This window comes from Agelaius phoeniceus, chromosome 5, assembly GCF_051311805.1.
Source record: "Agelaius phoeniceus isolate bAgePho1 chromosome 5, bAgePho1.hap1, whole genome shotgun sequence".
NCBI lineage: Eukaryota > Metazoa > Chordata > Aves > Passeriformes > Icteridae > Agelaius > Agelaius phoeniceus.
In genome coordinates, this window is record NC_135269.1 from 53,401,225 (window position 1) to 53,415,186 (window position 13,962).

General features: G+C 42.8%; 1 protein-coding gene across 8 annotated transcripts in view; it reads left to right on the plus strand.

Moving 5' to 3' along the window:
- Positions 1–238: 238 nt before the first annotated feature.
- The window catches only part of PLXNB2 (plexin B2), a 252,189-nt gene continuing 238,465 nt past the window's right edge, over positions 239–13,962 (plus strand). For 2 of the 8 annotated variants that reach the window (XM_077179032.1, XM_077179028.1), the window contains exons 1-2: positions 239–348; positions 9,829–9,931. The gene's annotated coding sequence lies outside the window, so the exon portion shown is untranslated. Of the gene's footprint in view, positions 745–9,828; positions 9,932–13,962 lie in introns of all 8 variants that reach the window. The other 6 variants (XM_077179029.1, XM_077179027.1, XM_077179030.1 and 3 more) reach the window with 5 other exon arrangements.

Here is a 13,962-nt window from a genome sequence, read left to right on the forward strand (position 1 = left end):
CGCTTCGCCGGGCTGGCCTCTGCCTGGCTGGGAGGCAAAACACAGCTCTTTGCCTGGCTGGCGGGCAAAACAAAGCGGAGACAGGGAAAGGAAAACGGGGAGAAAGTACGGCTCCCGCCGCCTCCCAGCCTTCTGCCTGGATCTCCCTGCATGAGACAGCGCTGCAAGCGGCTCCTGACCGGGGGCAGGGGGTGGAGAGAGGAGGAGGAGGAGGACGGACAGAGGGAGGGAGGGAGAAAGGGAGGGAGGGAAGGAGGGACGAACGGGAGCCTCTCTCCTTCCCTGGGCTGTTTTTTTCAGTTTCCTGTCTCGCATTGTGCTCACAGCGGATATGTGCTGCGCCTACAGGTGTGTCCCCTCCTCGCAGCTTTTCCCCGGCTCCCAAGCGTAGGCTCTGGCTGTCGGGGGGCGGCGGCGGATCGTGACCGCCATGTGATGATTATTTCTCTTGGGGCGCTTTCTCTCTCCTCTCGCTCTCTGCCTCCCCCTCCCTCGCTCCCCGCCGCTCCCGTCCTTCCTCTCGGAGGTGGTCGCAGCCGCTGCCGCCTTCGCGCTGACTCCGGCTGCGGTGGCGGCGGCGGCGGGGCCCGCCGGGAGCATGGGCGGCCGCCGGGGGCTGCCGTAGCGCCTCTGTCCAGCCCACCGCCACCCACCCCGGGCTGCCGGGGCCGCCGCTCCCGCTCGGGCAACTCGGACGGTCCGTGCCCGCGGGCTCCCTCCCGGCGGCGCCTGCACCTGTTGAAGGTAACGCAGCCCCAGCGCTGCCGCCGCGGGATGGGCGCGGAGGGGAGGGGGGAAGGCGGATTCCTCGGCGACTTCCCCCTGTCTCCCCCGGCTCGGGAGCTGCTGAGTTGTGGCTAGAGCAGCTTCTCTCCTCCTCGGCTGCGGGGCCGGGGCCGGGGGTAAGCGGCGAGGGCCGGGGCGGATGGGGCTTTCTGCCGCGCTGCCCGTGACCAGATGGTTTTGGTTAAGGGGCTCCCGGGTGGCGGCTCTGGACTCGGAGCGCCTTTCTCAGCCGCCGTGCGGGGCGGGGAGGTGGGGGAGGCGCGGGGAATGGGCTCCTCCCGAGCGGTGGCCTGGGTGCGCCGGTGTCCGGCGAGCTCCCTCCGCCCCGCTCGATGCAGGCTGGCCGCTCTTCCCGGGAGTTTCGCAACCCCGAAGCGGCCGGGGTCAGCAGCCCCGGTGTCGCGGCTGGCACTGGCCCGGCGCCCACCCCGCGCTCCGCCTGCGCACCGCCGACTCGGGAACTCGTTTGGGATTTTCCTGCAAACGCGTTTTGTTTCTTTGGCAGAGGCAGCTCTAAACTTTCTTTCCTAACTGTTAATTAGATACACTGTACTTTGCTCATGTTCCGTGGAGGCGAATGGGAGTGCGAGTCTGGAAAGGCTTGTGACTCAAAGCATAGTTATTCGGGAGGTGCAGAACATCTTTGCGTGCCGCGTTCAGATGGGCTGTACCTGTAATTTGTGACTTTGCCTTCTCCGAGACTTCGTCGGTTTGGTGACATCGGGAGGCAGAAGGGATCTTTAACACTTTGGGTCCTTTCGAGGTTAATCAGACACTGGGTTGAATATACAAAGGAGGAAGTGTAAGTTCATCGCCCCTCTGAAATCTGATGGAAAGTAACATTGTTTTTGTCCACGAGTTACAGCACTATGGTCCTGTCCTTATTGCTGAGCTTGTCATCAAATGATAACTTGCACATGAGAGAACTTATGCTTTTGTAACGAAGGCTGTTACCTTGAATGTGATGATGAGCTTATTGAACACCAGAGGGAACTCTGAATAGGTGATTCATTCAAGGGAGATATATGCTTATTTTACTGTTTATGTTCTCATTACAATGGAATCTAAGAGGAAGCAAAGGTTGGTAAGTAATAGGCTGCTGGTTTGTACCTAGGATTGACTTCAGTTTTCTTAACAGTTTTTTTCAGAAGACATCAATTCTAAGTTTGGGCTGAAAATGTTTTCTTTTTCTTTCTTCCCCCTCCCCAAAGCTTGAAGTGTGCAACTGGTCTTGCAACAGCTATATACCATGCTATAGGCAAATCAGCTGGGAGACCTGTTCACTATTTGCTAGGGAGTTGGATTATAAATGCATGTTGGGCTGATGCTTAATGCCCTGCCTGCCTGTCAGGTTGTGAGACAGATCCAGCACACCTGGGTACGGGGGCTGCTGCCTGCAATTGATATGCCAGAATAGAACATGCTTCCAGCCAAAACAAAAGGGAGGAAGGAAGGAAGTCTACTTCCAAGCCTAGCATGGCTTGTCCTCCTTACCTAGAACACTTGTGGATCTAAAACCTAGTCTGATTGCTTGTGAAGTAGAAGACAGTCTTTCTTAAAAATATATGACTTAAACAAATACAGAAACTAAATGGTGTCAGTGTTTGGGAAAGGAGTTTGAATGGTGGCTTCTGGTACCAAAAGCTGTTTAAATCATGTGAGATTATTGTAAGAAGCTAGGGTCAACCCATCAAAATGTGATATTGTATTTTGTAGTAACATGAACCCCCAAAACGTGCAACTGAAGCTTTGGATGCTTGTGATAGTCTGTTACAACAGTGTTGATAACTAGGCTTCTTTGATACTCCTGGATTGTCAGTGATGGGAGGGATAGTACAATAAATACACTTGTGACTCTGACTTTTGCTCCAGAAGCTGATGCATTCAGCTGTTCATCCTGTCCCCTTGCCAGAGAGTACCATTCAGGGTTATTTTCTATTGATCTTTGAATCTGCCAGAGTTTACAGATAGGCATATGAATGTAAACTGTATTTCATGGCTGTTCATATTAGTGTTGTGAAGTCTGATAGCATGAGTCTCCTGTATATCTCTCTGTTGTGACAGAGGGACAAAGCAAACAGTTGGGGTCAGCTGAATTGAGCTGCATTAGTGACCCACAGTCCATAAGTATCTAAATTCTTCTGAAATGGCAGGTGTGAGTCCAGTGAACTACCTTGTACCAGAACTTTATGGTGGGCAGAGGTGGTGGGGAGGCAGGAGGAGAGGCTGTGTGACCTTCTGCATAGGTTGGTCAGCAGCACACAAGGGTCTGGGTTTCAGAAGGATGCAGTCGATGGTGCACCTGATCAGCCCTCTCTTCCTCTCCTCCTTCATCCATTCTAGTAATCTGAAAGTGATCCAAGTTTTTTTGTTCTTTTATCTAAGCCTTTCTTTGTTCATCTGACTTGAGGACTTGTTATGTAAAATATTCTCACTAAGGGCACAGCACTACTCTGCCTGAATTTTCTACAGATGATATTGGAAGTTGGATAAAGGCTTTGTATAGCTTTATAAAACTGGGAGTTGTTTGCCTTGCATGCAGAAGATCACTAAGGACAAATTACATTTTGAAGGGAGACCTCTTCATGAATGCCTATTAAGAACAAAAAAGTCCCACTTTATTGTTGCAAATGGGTTTGGATTCTGGCTCAGTTTTGAGAAAAAGATTTGCACATTATTTATTTATTTTTATGAAGATTAAATACTAAGCATTTATATTTCTGTAATGGCTAGAATTTGGAAATTTTCATATATTTTTAAATTATTTATTGTATGAAGCACTGAATGAAGATGTTTGTTACACTGGTGTCACATTCAGAATATTGAATTACAATTGTAAAATTAAGGTAACAAGCCTAAATTGGGGTTTGCAACTTTAAGCTCTTGCCAGCAAGCAGTTAATGGCAACATTAACTGCTAGAAAAGTAATTGCTACCGTTCTTTTACTGTCATTTTGTTCTCACTCCCCTCCAGTCAGCCTGTTCCACAGAGATATCATGAATATTCACCGAAATAGCTTGGCATTGTCACTTATGCAATTTCTCATCAGATCCAATGTGTTGATGAGCTAATGTGCACTTGATTAAATGTACTTGATTTATGCAAACAAAAACTCTAGGTCCTTCTTGAAGTAAAGTTAGCACCTGCACAGCTATTAGTGAGATGAGAGTCTAAATAATTATGATGAAATTAAGTAAACAAACAACCTCGATGTGGTATTCCTCCTACTCCTTCACTTTTACCTTTTTGTTCAACTCAGTAGTGGATATTTATTTTGGCTTTTCTTGCAGGTTTTCTTATGCACCATAGGAAATTGTAAAGCTCAGCTTATAGTGGAGGGTCTATTTAAATGGCTTCTACTACAGAAAGAAACCCCAAACAATCAAGAAAAAGAGTATTATTAGCTGTAATAAGGCCAGGGGTAACTAGGATTAGTGGAGTATTACTTAAAGAGTTTTGTTTAAGTATAAGTCTAACTTGGATTTGACATTGGTCAGTTAATCCATGTTGAAAATAAAATAAAATCATTTCGCCTAAGTGATTGAGGGGGTGTCTGTTGTACCAAAAACCAATATTTGGAAAGTAAGTGGTTTAGCCTCTTACTTTTTAATTGATCAAACACATTTAGAACTAAGGAGTTGAAAACAGACATTTTATTTAACCATCAGTGATTAATGGTACAAAAAGCTCTCTGTCTATAAAACTGATCAAATCTGGCTACAAAAAGAGGCCTGGAGTCCTTGTCCTCTGCTGCTCTGGAGGCAGCAGAGGATGGATGGAGGAGGGAGAGGACACATGTTTGCCCAACCGTGGTGCAACCAGACAGACTGGAAAGTTGTTCAGGGGATCTTGTGGACCTGGGGCTTACTTTCTTTAGGCAGATAGTAATTTAGTTATCTGTAAAAATCAAGTATTTCTGTTTCTGTCTCTGCAGTTCTATCTCTGGAAATATATAACTTTTGGAACTCTCTGAGTTTCCATCTCAGGTAGTTGAGGGAAGACGTCTCGTTGTAATGTCTAAAAGTATCTGTGCTTAATAAATGTTACTAGTAATTATTAAAAAAATCTCAGCCTCAGTGTGATGGTCAGCCCCTGCCTCACTGCTCAGCTTTACACCACCATAATGCAGGACCGAGTTTGCCCTCAGGAATGTGTCAGCAGAGCTGTGGTCACCAGCCACGTGCTTGTAGGGACACTTGGTTTCTCTTTGGAATTCAGCTTCTGGGAGCTGGCGCCAGCACGGATTGATGATTAGCACCATGCTGAGTTCCCCAGGCTTGTCAGCCTTCATGCTCAGGGGGACAGAGTCCACCTGGCACCTTCTGAAACACTTCTGACCTTGCTCCACCTTTATAGTTAGCTTCCGAGTTTCTGCCTTTGTAGTTTCAATTTTGACATGCCCCTGGTCAAAAAGCTTTGCAATCCTGCAAACATGTGAATTTAGTAGTGTGTTCTCAAGAAGTTAGTTATCCAACTAAAACCTTATTCCTGATGTTTCACTTGTTTTCTTATTAACTGGCATCACTAGTTTAAGGCCACAAGTAAAAAGTGAAGGCAGTCAGTCTTCCTGACTTACCTCTGGGCCCAGCAAGATCATGACACAGATCCTCCTAAGAGCTATGTGAAAGCATATGGAAAAGAAGGGAGGTGGTTTGTGACAGGCAAAATGGGCAACATCAACATGGGCAAACCGTGCTTGACAAATTTGATAGCATTCTATGACCCGGGTTACAGTGCTGGTGGATAAAGGAAGAACAACCAATATCATCTGCCTGGACTTATGCAAAGTTTGACATCGTCCCACATGGTATAGTCGTGTAAACTGGAGAGACATGGATTTGATTGATGGACCACTCAGTGGATAAGGAATTGGCTGGATGGTTGCACTCAAAGAGTTGCAGTGAATGGCATGATGTCTAAGTGGAGACCAGTGGTGTTCCTCAGGGATCAGTACTGAAACCAGCACTTTTTAACATCTCTGCTGGTGACATGGATAGTGGGATTGAGTGCACCCTCAGCAAGTTTTCCAGTGACACCAAGCTGTGGAGTGAAGACATGCTGGAAGGAAGCAATGCCATCCTGAGGAACCTGGACAGGCTTGAGAGGTGGGCCCGTGCAAACCTCATGAATTCCAGCAAGGCCAAGTGCAGGGTCCTGCCCCTGAATTGGGGAAATCCTAAGCACAAGTACAGGCTGCATGGAGAATGAATTGAGAGTAGCCCTGAGGAGGAGAACTTGAGGGCTGTTGGTTAACAAGAAAGTCAGCATGACCCAGCAATGCAGACTGGCAGCCCAGAAAGCCAACTCTGTTCTGGGCTGTATCAGAGAAGCCTGGCCAGCAGCTTGACAGCAACATAAGATGGCTGTGGCACTGTTGGAGTAGTCCAGAGGAGGGCCATGAAGATGATGAGAAGGATGAAGCACCTCTCCTATGAAGACAGGCTGAGAAGGTTAGGGGTGTTCTGCCCGGAAAAGAGGCGGCTTTGGGGTGATCTAACTGCCTTTCCAGTACCTGAAGAGAACTAACAGGAAAGATAGGGCAAGACTATTTACAAAAGCATGTAGTGACACGGCAAGGAGGGATGGGTTCAAATTGAAAGAGAGTAGCTTAGATTAGCTATTAGGAAAAAATCTGTAGTGTGAAGGTGGTGAGGCACTGGAACAGGTTGTGCAGGGAAGCTGTGAGTGAATGCCTCATCCCTGGACATGTTCAAGGCGAGGTTGGATGGGGCTTTGAGCAGTCTAGTCTAGTGGAAGGTATCCAGGGGTGCTGGAATGAGATGGTCTTTGAGGTCCCTTCCAACCCAAACCTTTCTGTGATTCTATGATTTACATAATTTGCAGTGAATGGCTTTGGTATTACTTGACAAACACAGTTATCTTTATGTTGCAGATGTCATTTTTTCTGCCTTCTCAATCCTACAATAATCCAGGAAGCTGTAGAAAAATTTTGCCACTAAAATATCCTAATTCTGTGGTGGACCTTCAAGCAGACTGATAAGAACCACTCTTCCAGATTAGGTGCATGAAAACTGCCTGTGAACAGCATGATTTTAAATAAAAACCCATGAGATGTTTAGCACTTAAACCGAATTGTTCCAGAACTTACTTTTTTATAACAAGGTATATTCATGCTAATTGGTGAACAGACCTGACTAGCATATTTCTAGCTAAACTGGATTAGGTCTGCATGTTGACTTGGATTGAAGGACGCTCTCATAAACCTGACACTAATCTTGCTGTATCTAGAGGAATTATTAATGTGATAGCTGTGTCTTAGAGAAGGAATGCAGAAAGCTTAACGTTCTGTCTATACTTACTGACTGTGTTTTAAATATGCAAAAATTTGAGGAGTGAACTCCTCACATCTTTTTCCCCAGGCCTCTTGTTTATCTTCTAGATAGTTTAAGAAGAGATAATATCTCCTTCTGACATCTAAGAGTTGTATATAAAGAAGATTTAGCTCTTACACTCCCATGGGCATCACTGTTTAGAATTTATGAAGGACCAATTTTTAACCAATGTTTGCCCTGTAGGAAAATTGTTATTGGTCAAATGTATTCAGCCAGAGTGAGAAAGCAGAGGGCAGAAAATATAAACCAAATTGATCTGGTAAAAAGGGTACAACTGAAATACAAGGTGAAGTTTACCATCCTGAATCAGGACAAGTTAGTAATCTTTTGCTGGGGTTTAAACTAGGCCTTCAAAGCAAATAAAAGCTTCTTTCCTGAAGATACAGGGCACTTGGAATAGTTAATAGTAGAAGGGTATGATTTCCTTCAGCTTGTATTAGTTAGTTAGTTAGTTTCCCTTTAATAGACATGATTATGCTCATTGCAGCTGGAAGTCAAAAATATGCAACATCTCTCTTAAAACTATCAGTAGAACATTCATTTGGCCTTCCTTAGTGTGTTGTCACAGTGTGTGTTGAACTTACATGCTATCTTCATTTAATCAGTTTGGGACAAATTGGTATAAATTTAATGTTGGGCCTGTTGAATTGTAGGGCAATAAAAGCAGTAGTTTGACCTCCTATTTCCAGTCTTGTGTAATTAAGTAGTTTAAAAGCTGTGAAAATTTTTTCTGTGCAACTTTGACACGCATCATCAGCAACTGGAACTTTTCCCTCATGAACTAACACCTCATGTGAACTGCAGTTGTGGTTATGATGTGTGCACATCTCCCATATGGGTATACGTGGGTGACTCTGCGGTTTTCTTTTCCCCCACATATGTCAAATGGCAATGGTTTTGTCTGAAAAGCTTCTGCACAGGCAGAAAGTGTCTTTGTGAGTACTTTTAAGAAGTTTTTCAAGAGTCAGTAACTCTGCAACCACAAAGCTGGCTTCATGGCTTGGATTAGGCATGTGCTGTGTGGTCCAGGTGTTGGCACCTTCTGCCTACCCAAGCTGTTGAGATGAAAAACCAAAAGACTTTATTTGCCTTGGCAATCCTGAGTCCTAAGTGGTGGTATGAGTTTATGTATTAGTAGGTTGGATAAAACTCTGGGGAGGTGACATCTCTGTTTACTAACAGATGACTTCTTGGTCTGACATTTAACTGGGGGAAGATCTGCAACCATTTCACAGTCCATTGTGCATTTAGTTTGTTATTCGGTAGCATTGATGAAAATTCAGGGCAATATCTTTGTGGACTCTTTTTTAAATTATTTGATTGAGGGATTTTTCTTTGATTTTGGGTTTTGTTTGGGATTTTTTGAGATTGTCTTCTATAGTTTAGGGTCAGCAGAACTGTCAAGTCCCACAACTGTTTGAACATCTCACTTGGCTATTGCTCATGGGCCAAACAAAATCTGGGACTAAAGCATATCTTACCTTGAAAATTCTGAGAAAAAAAAAGATCCGTCTTTTAAGAATTTGTTCCCATTTGGTTTTGCCTTTTCAGAATTTCTTCTTGTCTCTAACAAGAGCCTTTTATTGTTTTGAATTGCATCTGTTCATGCCTTTTAAGTTTTCTTGTGGCTGTATTAAAGACTTTTTGTTGCTGATAATTTTTTTTTCTTTAAAGATGATCAAGTAAACTGTCAGTTGTCTGGGTGGCTTATCAAAAGGACTGAATCTTTAAATCTGATTATACATAATGCTTTTTACCTCCCCCCAGATGCTAATTGCTTTTGTAGCTCTACTTTGCATGTTCTATAATTTTCAACATCTCTTTTTGATCATCAGCCATGGAACTGGGCAGAGTATTTCAGTGTCACTCTTGCCCCATGCTACCCCAATCATTATTTCCATTCACTCTCATATCTTTGAACCCAGGAGCCACCTTAGCCCTTCTAATAACAGCAGAAGTTCTGAATGTGATGCTTAGCTGTGAGGCTGTGTTGACCTCATCCCTTTTGCTTTCCTTGCTTCAGAGGTCACAGTTCTCTGATCTGCAAAACTTACCTGCATCCCTTGTTACGAGATTTATATCTGCATTCAGGTATCTTAAGATTGTTTTGGTTGGAATGAGCACAGCTTGACAAGTAATTGTTTTAACTCTGTGATTTGCCTTCTGTTTTTATTTCTCATGTTACTAAACCATCTAATCTCTTCATTTTACCATAAAGAACTTGCTTATTTCAGGTAGCTAATAAAACACTTAGGTAATATAGAGCATAATTCCAGTAATTTTGAACTGCAAAAAAAGCATTACAGTTGCATTGTGATGTTACTCACTAATGACAGCTTTTGAGATCTTGAAGTTAACTAATTCTTACATGTTTGTCCTATATGTTTTGACATCCTGTTTTGAAAATCCCAATGATTTGATATCTGTTGCTTATGTCAGATCTTTAAGCCTTCAGTTGCTGAAAAAAGCCTTCAGTGTGATACAAAATCAATAGATTTCACAATATTTTATTATTATAAAGATGAAAATGAGGAACTTTCTGCAATGTCTTGAGATGCCAGCTGCAAAATGATTCCTTGCTTAGGATGCCCATAGACCCCCTGAGCGAGCTCTTTATGTTTGATTGTGCATATTGCCCAGTCCCTTGTCTTATGTGTCCTCTGAGGCATCTGTTCTGTGTCTCTTCCAGCAGGAACAAGTACACATCAAAAGGCATTTCACCCCGGACCCTATTTGCACAGAAGCCTGAGCCTCAAGAAGTCCCTTTGACCAGCAACACTTGTGCTGCTCAGGTGGGCTAAGAACTCTTTTGGATGGAGGGTTTTGGTTTTACTTCCATTTCTTCTTCCAAAGCGTCGTGCTGCTTGCTTGAGAAGGAGGAGTTTCTTGTGTAGAGCGCTGCAGTGCAGTTGGCTTGGTGTACCGAGATGAGAGATGTCTGTGTGGGACAGATGTGCTTTAGGGTTTAGGTTGAAATATTACAGCCTCAAATTTACTGTAATAATCTGGCACGAAAATGCACTTACTTTGTCATTGTCCTGGATGCTGTCTGATCCAATAGTGATTTTTATGCGTAGTTTTGTATCTCCTGGACCTGTAGTGTAAAAGGACATTAAGCAGCTTGTGGGTGTGAATCATCTCAAATTAACTCAGTTATCAAAACATAGTATCTCAATTGCTCAGAGTAACACTTTCCACTTCACTTTTGCAATGTTTTGCTTGTTGCCACTGTTCAAATTTAAATGCCTATTTACTTTTCCCAGTTGTAGCAATTAGTTATTCTCTTTTAATTTTGATTTTTACGCCTGTAAAATGAGTAAATGTAAACAGCATTCTTGAAACTAAACTCTTCATGCTACTGTCTCCTACTGATAATTTGAAGAGGCAGACTGTGTTTTCTGTTGTCTGTGGTTTAATTAATCTACTTGAATTATACTTGAACAGGAGCTCTGATACCAGAAGAGGGTTTAGCAACCTTGGAAGTTAGGAGCTCATGAATGAGGCAGTGCTGAAGTGTTACTTTATGTTATTATTTTGCTTGTTGGTAAAAGAAGGTGTTTGTAAACTCGTGGCCAGAAGTGGCTACATACTTGCTTCCTTTCCCTCCCTCTTAGAGACTTTTTTGTTTTCTCAGGCCTTTCACGTGTAAAAACTTGGCATGGATAGACAGGTCTCTGTCCCAAACTGAGATGCTTCAACACCATGCCAATAATTCAGTGGAATCAGTCAGATGAAACTGGCATACTTACTGCAATACTGCAAGTCTGGGCTGCTTTGTGAGTAGGTTTGGTGTCCAGACCAACATCTATGCAAGCCACTGTATGCAGTGGGGTGCTCTAAGTTTCTTGACTGGAGACTTCAGCATGGTGGTTTTGCTGCTGTCTTTAGCAAGCAATTTAATTTCTCTGTGATTTTGTGGTGTGTTTTGTTTTGTTGTGGGGGGGAGGGGTGTGGGTGGGTGTTGGTTTTGTTGTTGGTTTGGGTTTTTTTTTCATTGCTTCACTTTGGGGAATTTTGGGAAATCTGTAGAGAAAAGTACAATTTGGTGGCATTTTTGTCAAGTGTAAGTAGGGCAAGTAGATGCTGCAGCATTCCTTCTTGACCAGAAAGGATAGGGACCTGCTAATTCTCTTAAATTATCCCATGTTGCTTTCCCAAAAGCCCCTATGTAAAAGTAAACCTGCATCCCCAGATTTCCTGGCTTGAGCAAAGCCTCCTCCAAAGCACTTTCACATCGTGCTCTCTGTATCCATGAGATGGCTTGGCAGGAGGGAGCATTTTTGTTCCAAGTGGGTTAGCAGCAGGCTCAGACCATCATTCAATGATATGAAATCTTCAGTGGCAGCTCTGCTGTAAGTAGTTCCTGCCATCACTGGCCAGTATCTGCTTGGTTGTGCTGTTTTGTGGAGCTGTGCTGTGGGCTGGACAGGAGAGCTGATCTAGCATTAGACTGTATATTATGTAGTTTTTATATGGCTTTGAAAAAAAGTATTTAGAAGTTTCCCTTCATCTCTGCTGTATTTCACAGCATGGCTGTGCAAACACATAATTTGCACTGTTGGATTGAGAAGCTGGAAAGCAATCCCCACACCCCACCCCATTAAAAAAAAAAAAAGAAGAAGAGGATTCAAGACTTGCTTAAAGTAATTTCATTGCCAAGTTCTTTGTGTTATCAAGCCCTGCCTGTGTCTGTAGCTCTCTTCCCTTCCTGCCGGTCCCATCCTGGGTGGCCCTATTAGTCAGGGAAGAAGAGGCTTTTGCAAACTGAGTGAGGGTGTTGAGTTTGTACTTTCAATAGCAGCCATGCTCCTGTGTAGCTGTTCTTTCATTTCAAATAATATAGGGTGGCTTTAAACTAAATACAAGCCTTTTACATAGATCTGGCTGGTGCCCTTATTCTCTCTGGGTGCTCTAAATATTGTGTCCCTGTGCACTTGGTAAGGAAACTTTTTTGGTGTCAGTTTTCTTTGTCAGCTGATGACCTCCAGTGCACTGCTAGCACTCTCCTGAAGCATTAACCATGCACAGAGTCACTTCCTTTTCCCTCTTACCTCAGTTTAAAAGACTTTTCTCTTGAATCTTGTAAATGGGGTGATAATTTCAAAGCAAACAGCTTCCAGTCCTTTCTTGCCAACTTTTGCCCACAAGGTATGCAAAGTAAACAGAGCAGTTAGGAAACTAGTTATGTGCTTTCCCTCCTGGTGCAAGGCATCCCAGGATGGTTCCTAGCCCTCTAAGTAATGAATAAAGGGAGAGATGGAGAACTGGCATGCCTGAGTTGCATTTTAATGTATGGAGCCATTTCACAGATCATTCATATTTTACAAGCTTTAGGAAAACCTTGTAAAATGTTAGGCTTTAAAAAATCTCTACTATTCATATATTGAACATAAAAGTGTTTTATTGCTTGCAGCAGAGAAAGAAAACCGAAATACCTAGGATGGGCTAAAAGAAATACAGAGAATTTTCTTCACATGTAAAAAAATAGCTTTGAAACAGACTTCACCTAAATACAAGGAAGATTCTTACCTCTGGCAGGCTTTTGGGGGGAGCTTAGAAAGATTTTTCAGTGCTACTATGACATTTATAGGTTTGATTTGGAAACTGAATCTGGATGCTGTAATGGTGGGTATGCAGCAGTTACAGGGTACAATACCTGTAACAGGATATGCAGATGCCATTTTGGTGTATTTATTAAAAGGAGACAAGTCTAGGCAACTATTAAAAAATGTGACTTTGAAAAAGTTGACAAATCAATGGTTAATGCTTAATATATTTAGCTCCATCCTAGGTATTGAATGGTCTTTACTAATTGACTTAGAGGAAAATTTGTTAAATGTGAAAATTCGACATAAGGTTATCAACTGAGAGGCTTAGCTACAAGGTGATGGTGAGGCTGTAAAGGGGAAAAAACATTATGTGATCTCTTCCAAATGAGATAGGGCAGGTCCCAAGAGTACAAAGCCTGCAGGAATTCAAATCAACAGTCAAGTTATAATCTGAGGCCATGAGCACAAAGACAACTTCCATTTTATGCTTGTGCATGTGGCAGCACACTCCAGGAAGCTGGAGTTCTCCTGGTCCCAAAAGAAGATCCTTCATTATCAATTTTACTCCCTTGGCATGACTCAAAGGACAGTATGATAATAACCTATAGTGGTACTCCTTCACACATTTCTATCCACTTCATAAAAGTAGCTCTATGCATGGAGTGTGCTCTACTCCTTTTTAGAAACAGGATCTCTGTTTAAAAAAAAAAAAAATTGAATTTATTATATACAATATGTATAATATATTTTATAGTTGCTATCAAGGGTTTTTAAAGAAAAGTATGCTCTGTCTTATGGAAAGTTTCTCCTGATGTTTCCCAACTGAAGGTTATGAAATTCTCTGAAGATGGGGGCTTTTTTCCATAGAAATTCCTTGAGTTCCATGAATGTTAACTCAAAACACCTGAAAGAATGTAACATATCTGTCTTCTGGAGTATTTCATTTGTACTTGTGCCAAAAGCAGAGCAGCAAACTTGGCTGCAAGGACCTAGTTTGGCTGAACTTGTAGTCCCTAGAATATATAAGAAGATTTTTTTTAATATAGATTTAATGCTAAGCTCTTATATTTACTGGAGAGAGAGAGAGAGGAAATATTACAATTTGAGTAAATTTTTAAAAATAATTTATATATATATTAGCCACAAGGAAAGGATAATATGTTCCTGGAATAATTTCTTTTTAAATAGCTGTGCTATTTAAATGCAGCATGAACTCAAACATCCCAAACCACACAAATTTTTGCTCTTTAGTTCAAATAAGCCTTACCTCAGTT